Genomic DNA, 12,126 nt, shown 5'->3' on the forward strand with positions numbered 1-12,126 from the left:
AGGCAATTCTTCTTCTTCTTTCCACTTCCCCCTCCACCCTAATACACAGTGAACAGTTTTTGCAGAGGCCATCTTCCCCGCCTCTGTGGACTGGAATACTTCCTCTTTAGCTGAGCTGGCTGAGGGCATTATAGATCTCTCAGCCAAGAATCTCTTTTTTTCTTCCCTCTTTGGCCACATACCCAATTTCTCTTGAAGACACTAACTTAGGAACCATGTAAATAATAATAGAATATTTATTAGTATTTTTAATAATGGGTAGTACAAACAAGAAACCTACACTGGTCCCTGATCTCTCTCCCAAATGCCACCCTGCCCTATTAAGCAGGTCCTCCACCCCATCTCAGGTCCTTTACTCAAAGTTCACCACTGCTAACCATTTCCTGAGATGCTTTTATGCACATGCCTGAATGTAATTATGTGCTCCTCTCCACATACTTATGTGTATTTTAACACATAGGGATCACACTATACGTACTGTTCTGCACTTGGCTTTTTTCCCTTAGTGATGTGTCATGGAAATACTTCCATATTGGCACACACAGATCCATCTCATTCTTTTAACTAATCCATTATGCGGATATGCCATTTTTATGTAACCAGTCCCTATACTGATGGACATTTTGATGTATTTTAAAAAATCATGACAAATAATGCTTCAGTGACCATCCTTGGACATATGTTTTGTTGAAGTGTTCCATGTATATCCATCGGGTAAATTCCTAGTGGGGACCTTACTTGTTCAAAGGGAAAGTGTGTTTTGAATATTGATATAGATATTACCAAATTGTGCTTTAAAAAGGTTATGCCCGTTTACACTCAAGATTGCAAAATCTATTTTGAGTAGAAAGAAAAAGAATGTTTTCTCAGACTTGTGTAGCCGGTTTCTGTTTTTATTCTTAAAGTGCTTTCTGCGTTTTCGCTTCTGGAATCCGATACGTAAATAAATGATGCTCACATCAGCTCTCTCCTTCCTGCCTCCCTTGAGCATTGTCATGCTCTAAAGCCAATCAATAGAGTAATTCTTGTGCCAAACCATAAAAGTTAATTTTCAACCTGTGTTGGGCCAGAAGAGGATGTGGGTTCTAATTGGGAGGAATGTCCACTGTGATGGAATTCTGTCTGCAGGGTACCTGCCACAAGGACACCAGGGCTTCGATTCCAGGTAAAGCATCTAAAAGATAGGGCTTGACCATTTTATCTCACACCAGACACATGAGGTTTTGAGAAGTCATCACCAACTCTGCTGCTCCATCAAATTCGTGAGGCAAGAGGGAATCTTCTTTGATGCTTCTAAAGGGTACTCAGCACTTTTAGCTTCATCAGGGAATTGGAGCTCATTGCTCAGACAGGGAAGCAGGGAGGAATGACTAACCGCTTGAAAGGCTTTGAAGCATGTTTACTCATAGTTAAACGCTTCTTCATAAAACCTGGCATTTTGATGTCTGTCTAGCATCATAGGATTCCTGACCATTGGGCCTTTAGATCTCCTGGCCTAGGATTTGGCACTATATATTTTTATAGTTGAATGGGAATATTAGACATGAAAGCCACTCAGATGTCTAATATTACAGAATAACACAGGTAGAGCAGACATTGTGGTGGGTGGATTATAATCATTTAATTTTTCTTGGTAATGTACTCTACCTAATGTACCTGGATTTGGTGAGATAGTTGTCATGTTTTGTAAAGAATCTGGAGCTCCTAAGAGGAAAGCTGGAAAATGAGTGCAAAATCATGATGCACAATGAGCTTACCTCTCCCCCATTACACTGTGGCATAGACATTTGGCAAAACAATCTCCATGTGCAGAATGTACTGCTGTAGAGGGAACAAGAGGCTGAATGTCATTCAGGGTTCAAGAACTAACTTTGCCCATTTTCATAATAAACATAAACACCCACTCTCGTCAGTCTAGTTTTCCTACTCATGCTAGAGGGTGGAGCTGTGTTCCCTGGGTCCACGAGTTTCCTTCTGTCACTGGGGAAAGCTGCTGTGCCCCCTTTTGTCACACTTGTGGACCTAGTAGGTGCCAAAAGAGGAACTGAAGGGATCTAAACTGGGTGACTGAATTTATTTCAGCTCTGTTTGGGGAACCATCAAAACTTGGGGTGGGGATGGGGGCTTCCAGATGCATTTGGGGTTGGGGGGGAGATGCAAAGAAATAACTCTAAGTAGAGAGGCTATATAGAATAATATTGTATTATTACTTAAGGAGCTCTCAGTGAATTTCCTTGAAGTCTGCAGGGACAGGGGCCCTTAACCCCCATGTTTCAGGAATGACTTGATTAAGGAGGCTAAGCAGGCACTTGACAGTGTGAGCTTGTTCAGTTATAATCCTTGATGGACCATTACTCATTTTGTGAAATTGAGCCAAGTCTCTCTTTCCCTTCTTCCCTCTCCCCTAGTTATTTTGCTTTGTTAAGTAATCCCACGTGGATCTTATTCCCAGGATGTTTATTTATATTCTTAGGGAGATAAGACATTTAAAATAAGGAAGAATGTAATAAAATCCATAATGGAAGTCCAGATAATGAGCTGCAGGAGTTCAGAGGAGGGAAATGTAATTTGCAGTCAGGATGGGGAGGAGATTATGACTTGTCATATTTGGGGGCTTAATATTTATTAAGAATTCCTCAGGAAATGGGCATGGAATGGGAGAAAGCCCTTTCCAGGCTGAGTGGGTGGGTGGAATGAATTGGGGGTCAGTAAGCATGGAGCACGAAAGGCAAACGATAATGAGATTATTCTGACTGGAGTGAAGGGTACACAAACATAGTGAGCAAGAAAGTTCAGTGGTGGGTGGGCCCTAATCTTCAGGGCCTTGAAGGTTAATTGTTATAGCTCAAGACATTGTTAGAAATGGCCAAAGATAGAGCGAACTGGCAGAGACTAGATCTGCCCATGGGGATGGGGCAGGAGCTGCGAGAGAAGTCTAGGCTGGCAGACAAGGTGTTGGAAGGGATATGCGGAGGCGTATGGCAACAGATGACAAAGGCGGTCGCTCTACTTGCCTGGGTGCGTAGAGTTGGTATTGGGAGGTGGGTGACAAGTCTTGAGGCTGGGAGGTGCTGGTACTGAAATAGCTAGCAACAGGGGGCACTGAGAAAATGTAGTGAAGAATAAGGGAATAAGAAAGTCTGTCGGCAGTTAGCAGGCTCGTGTCGCTAAGCTCAGGTTCACAGGCAGACTCCCAAGCTCTGGAAGGAGGAAAGCGTGGAATGGAGAGCGAGAAGCGGGGCGCCTGCCCCCAAGGGACCAGGCAGACTTCCAAGCCAGGAGTCAGACCTGGAACACGGGGCCCGACTTGAAGGAGGAATGGGTTGATGCTCCATTCCAGAGTGCTGAGCCAAGGTCTTTTCATTCCTTCTGCATAAGGTTACGACTGGTCTTAGACACCGGGTCTACGGGTGGGAGCGAAGAGGCCCAGCTGTGCGGAGGGGAGGATGCGCGTGCCGGGGGAGAGGCAGCGTCCACTGCTGGCTAAAGAGTCTGGGCTTTATCTGGTAGGCAAAAGGCGAGAAATGGAACAATGAAGACATGGGAATATCCTAATTAGAGCTGTTATTTCAGGAAGATTAGTTGGATCCTAGTGTAAAACAGGAACTAAAGTAAGTTCTCACCTGTAACAAATTTCTGCTCTTCCCCTGCCTGAATACTTCTCCAGTGTGTTCACGTCTCTCCACACCTCTTTCTAGTACTGTGGGTTAAAGAAACTCTATTGTTAAAATTAATTAATTAATAAAGCATTAATTTCACCTGTTTCTTTTTATTTTTTTAATGTGGCTTCCGAAAAAGTTAAAATTCCATACGTGGCTCACCTATTTAAATGGGGGCAGTGCTGCTCCTATCCTTTCTGCATACTGCAGTCAGATCTTTTTAAAATGCCAGCCTTCTCATGCCAGTTTACTGTGTGATAGCTTTCGATGGTCTCCACTGCTCCAGGATAAAGTCCAGATTCTTTAATGTGGCTCCCAAACTCTTCATAATCTGACTCTTATGGCATCTCTCAACAGCCCCTTCTCATTGCACTCATCCTTCAGGCTATCAAACTACGTTCATTTCTGTCTGAGAAATGACTTTCTTCTCATCAGCATCCATACCTTTGCTCATGTCATTCCTTTTCCTGAACTAAGCATTTCTCCCCCTTTCCATCTGCTAATTTTTGCTTCCCATTGAAGTCTCAGCTTTAGGCATCCCTAACTCCTTGACTCTGGATTCAGTGCCTCTTCTTGATGCTAGGGGCCCCGCTATGTGCTCCCTCCACGAAGCATTCTCACGTTCTTGGCAAGGTCCTATTTACTTGTCTCTCTCCACCCTAGACTGTAAGTCCTTTGAAAGCAGGGGCTCTGTATTGATCCCTCAGCACACCCAGCACCTAGCACAGTACCTGGCGCACGCCCGATTGTATGAATGAACGAATGGAGCCATCGTGCCAGGCAGTCCGAACCTGCACCAGGATGGTGGCACTGGAAATGAAAAGGAAAAGACACTCATGAAAGAGCCAGAAAGGACATAATTCTTGGCTGCTGGCAACTGTGTGGATGCACCTGTACTTATTAATGGGTATGAAAAACGAATGTACTTCATGAGGTGCTGTAAGTCCTAAAAAAAAAAAAAAAAAAATACAAGCAAAGATGCAGACAAATGTTCTAAAAACAAAAAATGTATTCTTTTGAAAGTAGTATGATATTTGGAGTTGAAAGACCTGGCTCCAATCCTGTATATTGTCTTTGTAGTCTTGACATTTCTGTTTCTTACGTCAGAAAATGGAGATAGTAATACCGCTACTTTTGGGAGTTGTTGTGAGGATTAAGGGAACTAATGCATGTAGAATCACTTTGTAAACTGCAAAGTGACAGAAAGCGTTAGTGATTACCAATACAAAGGTATTCATACCTGCAAACGGGTGACAGTCTTGCTGTAGTAACTAAGTTATACAAAATTCTGACCTACCCCGAGAAGGGATGTAAATCTCAAACAAACCACCAGAGCACGGAGGAACTTGGATAGCCTACGCTGGGTGAAGTTACACGTTTCTATCAGTGTGACTCATGGAACGCTCTGGTGAGACAGTGAGCCAGAGAGGCAATGGGCACATGTGCCCAGGTGGTGTGGCAGGCCTGGGTGGCCTCCTCCCCTCTGCCTGGTCTGTCGTGGCCTCACATTCGACTCTCAACTTGGGCTCACACGTTTCCTTGTGCTCGGATTGCTCTCGCCTTCGCTCCTGCCCTGCTTCCCTAAAACCCCCTCCCTGCCACCTCGAAATTCTAGTCCTACTTCAAGGAGGCTCACAGCGTTCACGCTCTCTAAATTTCTTTTTCTTCCCCCCAAAGAGATCCCACTCTTCTCTCTCATTCCATGATCAGAGGTAGCACCAACACCGAGTATTTCCAAGGTGGACTTGCAAGAGGTCCTTCCATCCAGCCTGTATTCCTGCCCCCCAGACAGGGGTCAGACTCTTACCTGGGATGTGCTAGGATGGCTGTTCTAAGCGGAACAAACTGCAACACTAGCATTCTGATTTGGAATTTGGAGTCTATACAGTTCCATAGACGCCCACAATCATGCCCTTCCCTCTTGCCTGCTTGCTTAGGTCATTCCCTTGTTTGCCTTCCTTACTTAGACCCAGGACCAGGATGTGCAATCAGCACCTTACACATAGTGTGTGCTCTGTTAAAGTCATTAAAATAGTTATTTATTTACCTGACCCTTCACAGAGGATTATTTGAGGGATTATGTGATTATATAAAATAAAACAAAACATACTTCATGTTTCCAAGGGACATACATCCAGTTAGTATGTTGTACTATTATGCCAAATTAGTGCTCAGAAAGTGAAGCTATAGTGCTACTTCTTTTTTGGGAAAAATGTGTAGTACCATTTGGTACAAAATATTTGGCATGTTTTGGGAACTACGGGCCATGCCTAGGATTCTATTTGGTCTGCGATCCCTCTAAGTCCCGGGTCTTCCCCTATTCTGTTCCCGCTGCTTGGATTGCTCTCTTCGTCTCCCCCATCTACTTCTTCTACTACTTCTGAGTCCATCTCATCTTTCAGAGCTCAGCTTAGAGATCATTTTCTCCGGGAAGCGATCCCTAAATCCTATAGGCTCAGCCTCTATACTCCAGTAGCACCCCTTCTCTCCGCATCTGTCGTATTGTAATGTACATGGTTTGTTCTGTTTCTCCCTCTAATCCGTTAGCACCAGGAGGCAGGTACCACAACTGTCTTGTTGAAAGTTATTTCTGCAATGCCTAGCACAGTGCCTGTGGTGCTCAGTCAATATTCATCTCACGGGAGTTCATAAATAGGCAAAAGAATCCCTTTCAGAGCCCAGAACAATTTCAGAATCAGAGTGCATGAGAGTCAATCTTAGAATATTATGATCTAGCCTTTGGCTAAGTGACTTTCTTACCTCTAATGATTTCTGCTCTATTTAACAGGTATATTAAGATGTAGCTTTGGCAGCTTGTAACAGAGAGTCAAATTTACAGTAGTTTAAACAAGAAGGAATTCTATTTCTCTCCCACAAAACAGTCCAGAGATAGGCCATCCAGGACTGTGATGGCTGCTCTGTTCTATGAGATGATACAGCTGGGCTTTTTCTGTCTTGCTGTTCCGCCATCCGAGGCTGATGCCCTTCACGTGGTTCATGGTCACAACAAAATCCTAGGAGGTCCAATTTTGTCCTGGAATCCTGGGAACCTATACCCAAAGTGAATTTCATTTCTTTTTGGTACTGGAACTGATTCTAGGACCTTCTGGACCCTCTTTGGGCAGCTTGAGTCTGGTATGGATTTACAGGACTAATCAAACTGAGGGATTTCCCACTGCTTGCCCAATTTCCACTTTACCCCCGAGCCTTTTCAGGTGGCAAAGACCAAGAACTTAGCCCGAGTTGTATGCCAGGAATGCCAGCTGGTCCTCCTGCTAAGGTCATGAGCCTTCAACCGAGGGGGGCGTGGTTTCCTGAGGCTGAGGACACACTGACTTCGCAGCAGGGCATCCTGGCAAGTTAAGGAGAGGAATTCCTTTGAATAATGTTAAATACATTATCTATTTCGCTATAAGTAAAACTATGTTACTTATTTTGTTCTAAGGTTGCTGTATAACTTACAGTTGCACCGTCATTTCTTTTTTTTTTTGCGGTACGTGGGCCTCTCACTGCTGTGGCCTCTCCCGTTGCAGAGCACAGGCTCCGGACGCGCAGGCCCAGCGGCCACGGCCCACGGGCCCAGCCGCTCCGCGGCATGCGGGATCCTCCCGGACCGGGGCACGAACCCGCGTCCCCTGCATCGGCAGGCGGACTCTCAACCACTGCGCCACCAGGGAAGCCTGCACCGTTAATTCTTTATAGTGCCTTTCTGTTGGGTTTATGTTATTCTGGAGAGAAATCATTAGATTTTATGATTAAGGTTCGAGATTAAGGCCAACCTACTCTATCAAGTCTCTTATCCCATAATACATACACACACTCAGTTCAGACAGACCCCCCCCCCCACAAAATCTCTGGATGAAAAGGGGAGAAAAACCAAGGTAGACAGCTTTCTAGAGCATCAGCTGTTCTCCTATCTATAAGAAGCTGAATAAGCCAAGGTTATGACTCCTTCCCTTCTCCTGCCCTGAGCTAAACACAGTTTCATTCTATAGACTTTACTTCGTGTCCTAGACAAAACAGGATCAGTGTGGGTTAGTATGAGTTGATTCTGCCAATTTAACAGGAAAATAACAAGAACCAAAGATCTGTCTAAATTTGTTCCTGGCAAAGGCAATATTTGAGATATTTTTGATTTTTAAAAAGATATTATCTAATTGATACACAATCCACAAGTAGCTCTCTAAAGTGGTAAAATTCACTTTTCTTTGTGTTTTTATGTATCTCTGTGTTAGTAGTTACTGTATTTGCAGGATTTTGGTTAATTATTGTGAAAGTTATATTTCCATTATATATGTCTTTCTTTTCTTTTTACCTTCTCAAAAGTTCTCCTTTAAGGCAGAAACTTTCCATTCTTGGTTTCATCCAAAAGACAAATATTTCTGGGAAAACACCACATTTAAGCTATTCAGCAATTCTGATGTTATGTAACTGACCACGCTAAGAGGTTCAATTAACTTTGGTTACATTTTACAGAAGAGTGTCACAGAATAGAATAACTGGTGATAATTAAAAAAAAAAAACTTTTGGATGTTTTTAAACAGGGAAAATCCTTTTAAATGTGTGTAGCATCTTGTGATAATGAGAGAAGGTAAATCTTTTGTCATTTGAAGTATTCTAAAGCGCACTGAACTGTATTCCAAGACTGAGTTTTGTGTGTTTGAGAATTATTAGTGGCAGTAAATTTCCCTTTCAGCGTTAGTTTCCATAACTCAAGCTCTCCCAGTTCTCCTTCCCCCTTGCTCTTTTCTCTGGTTACTTCTGATTGGTCGTCTTCAGTTGTGGGTACATTTTGAGACTGTTTAGACTCTGCGTCTCTTCCACCGAGGAAAAATCATGTGCGTTCATGGTTTCAAACAACTTCCTGTAAGTACTAACTTGCAACTCACTTTCTTCATTTCTAGTCTTTATCTTTCCTTCTTATCACTTCAATATCTCTATTTTCTTTCTCCCAAGAACTGAACTGATCATATTTCCCCCCATAGGAGAATGTCCTTCCCATTTTCTCTTTATTTTCACGTCTCCACCACAATCCCAGCGTCCCAGTCTTAAAACCTTGCAGGTTTTTTTTTTTTTTTCTTTCCCTCCTCATTTACTTGCAACATGCTGCCTATCCTCAAGTTGCAACATTTATTTTTCCAAAATATCACTCAGACTCATTTCTTTATTTCAAAACCCTTATCTCAGCCTAGGTGTTAATTATTTGGCACGTACATGACTATAATAGCTTCCTATCAAATGGCTCTACCTCTCTGCTTTCTTCCCTCTAAGCTATCCTTTGGACAAGTATTAGAATCATCTTGTTCACACTCTTTTATCATCTCAATTTCCTCTTAAGAACAATTCAGGAATCTCCACCAACTACCTTCTTTATCCAAACCTCATTTCCCTGGACGACATGAGCCACTTTTCCAAGCAAATATTATCCTTTGAAGCTTTCATTCTCTACAGGAAGATCTTCCTTTCTTCCTTCCAGTTCATATTTTTCTTTTTCTTCAAAGCTAGTGGTTAATACAGTCTTAATAAAAACCGTAGTTATCTGCAAGTCCTTTAAGGGTGCTCACCACCTGGCTAATTTTCTCAGTGTCCTCTCAGACATTGCTCAGTGTGCCCTGTTCTCTAAATCTGTACCTGCTGGTCTGTGGCTTTGTAAAGTCATTTTTTGTTTATTCCCTTTGTTCTTTTTCTGCTTTTAGAGTATAAGCAACTTTAAGGTAGAGGTACTATCTAAGATTTATTCATATTACTCAGCAACAATTACTAAGCATTTGCTGAATTTACAGCATGACATTCATCTATGTATCACTCTATCAGTAGATCAAATAGTTATTTATTGAGCATCTACTATGTGCTAGGCCCTGTGTGAGGTGCTAGAGTACAGAGATGAGAAAAAAACTAACATTACCTCTACCTTCATAGAGTTTGGGGGAAATCGATATTTATCAAATAATCATACAATTCAGTGAAAAATTACAACTGTGATAGAGCTACAAAGGGAGAAACATGGTGCCATGAGAGCACATAAGAGGGGGATTTAGCCCAAGTGGGAGAGGAGAAGAGGGAGGGATGTTCCCCAAAAGAGGGAATCACATGAGTAAAGGCTCTGTGATGTGGGGAGCCAGATATGTTCAAGACATTGAAAGAAGACTGGGGTCACTGGGTCCAGAGAATGTACATAAAGTAAAGTGGAAGGGGCCCACCTGGGCAAGGCCTTATAGAATATGAAAAGGACTTAGGTTTTTATCCTTAACAATGGGGAGCTACTGGAGGGATGTAAGGATAGGAGGTGATGGCATGGTGATTGGAAAAGATTACTCTGATCCCTGTGTGGAGGTAGTTTGAGGTGGGAAAGGATACAGAGCACAGTACTTTTCTGTGCCATGTAGCAACTCAGTAAATGTTGCTCATTGACTAACCAGTTTGTGGGGCTTATGGTTCTTTGTAACATGAAGTTTTAGCTTCAGCCTGCAAAATCTTGAACTACTCAATCTATAGGTCTGATTTTTAATGTAGTCGGTCTCTTGTAGCTTTTGCAATGTGTTAACTTGACACCATCATCATCATCATCAACGTTATTAACTATGGTGCCAGATACAATGCCAAAGGCTTGATGTGGATTATTTCATTTAACCCTCACTATGAGCTAATGAGGAAGGTGTTTATATCCCTATTTTTTATAGACTTAGAGATGAGATCTTGCCTCAGAGAGAAGTGATGGATCAGGACTCAAATCTAGGTGTCTCTGACTACATTGTCATCATTCTAGCTACTATGTTCTAACAGGTCTAATTTAGTGGGGTTTTCAGTACTACTTCAATACCATTATTATGGAAAAAGGAGGTTCCTTTAGCCATGAAACAAGATATGATTTGGCTAATTGCCCAGTAACTCCTTCCAGAATCTTGGTTAAAGCCCTTCATGGCATCAGGTCACCTGTCTCCCATTTTGTAGAATGTTTTATTGTATGTCACAGAGACCTGGCATTATGTCCGAGCTGATTGTTCTCTGTTTTGATCTTTTCAACCATGTGAACACACTTCTGGATGTCCTTTTTTCTTTACAGAAATCTATAATTAGATGAGATTATAATGCTTATTAGCACAAGTTACAAATAGTATTCCAGTAACCAACTTCCTCCTCAGGAAAGCATCATCAGCAATTAAGAGTAACCACCAAGGAGACCTTCAAGATGGCAGAGGAGTTAGACGTGGAAATCATCTTCCTCCCCACAAATACATCAGAAATCTACATGTGGAACAACTCCTATAGAACACCTACTGAATGCTGGCAGAAGACCTCAGACTTCCCAAAAGATATATATATTTTTTTCCTTTTTCTCTTTTTTGTGGGTGTGTATGTGTATGCTTCTTTGTGTGAGTTTGTCTGTATAGGTTTGCTTTTACCATTTGTCCTAGGGTTCTCTCTGCCCGTTTTTTTGGGGTTTTTTTTTAGTATAGTTTTTAGCGCTTGTTATCATTGGTGGATTTGTTTTTGGTTTGGTTGCTCTCTTCTTTCTTTATATTATTACTTAAATTTTTTTTTATTTTTCATAATTGAAAATTTTTTTTACTTTAATAACTTTATTTTATTTTATATTTTTCTTTCTTTCTTTCTTTTTTTCTCCCTTTGGTTCTGAGCCGGGTGGCTGACAGGGTCTTGGTGCTCCAGCTGGGTGTCAGGCCTGTGCCTCTGAGGTGGGAGAGCTGAATTCAGGACATTGGTCCACCAGAGACCTCCAGCTTCCATGTAATATCAAATGGCAAAAGCTCTCCCAGAAATCTTCATCTCGACACTAAGACCCAGATCCACTCAACGACCAGCAAGCTACAGTGCTAGACACCCTATGCCAAACAACTAGCAAGACAGGAACACAACCCCACCCATTAGCAGAGAGGCTGCCTAATATCATAATAAGGCTACAGACACCCCAAAACACACCACCAGACGTGGACCTGCCCATCAAAAAGACAAGATCCAGCCTCATCCACCAGAACACAGGCACCAGTCACCTGCACCAGGAAGACTACACAACGCACTCAACCAAACTTAGCCACTGGGGGCAGACACTAAAAACAATGGGAACTACGAACCTGCAGCCTGCAAGAAGGAGACCCCAAACACAGTAAGTTAAGCAAAATGAGAAGACAGAAACACACAGCAGATGAAGGAGCAAGGCAAAAACCCACCAGACCAAACAAATGAGGAGAAAAGAGGCAGTCTACCTGAAAAAGAATTCAGAGTAATGATAGTAAAGATGATCCAAAATCTTGGAAATAGAATGGAGAAAATCCAAGAAATGTTTAACAAGGACCTAGAAGAACTAAAGAGCAAACAAACAATGATGAACAACACAGTAAATGAAATTTAAAATTCTCTAGAAGCAATTAATAGAATAACTGAGGCAGAAGAACGGGTAAGTGACCTGGAAGATAAAATAGTGGAAATAACTACCACAGAGCAGAATAAA

This window comes from Physeter macrocephalus, chromosome 4, assembly GCF_002837175.3.
Source record: "Physeter macrocephalus isolate SW-GA chromosome 4, ASM283717v5, whole genome shotgun sequence".
Lineage (NCBI taxonomy): Eukaryota > Metazoa > Chordata > Mammalia > Artiodactyla > Physeteridae > Physeter > Physeter macrocephalus.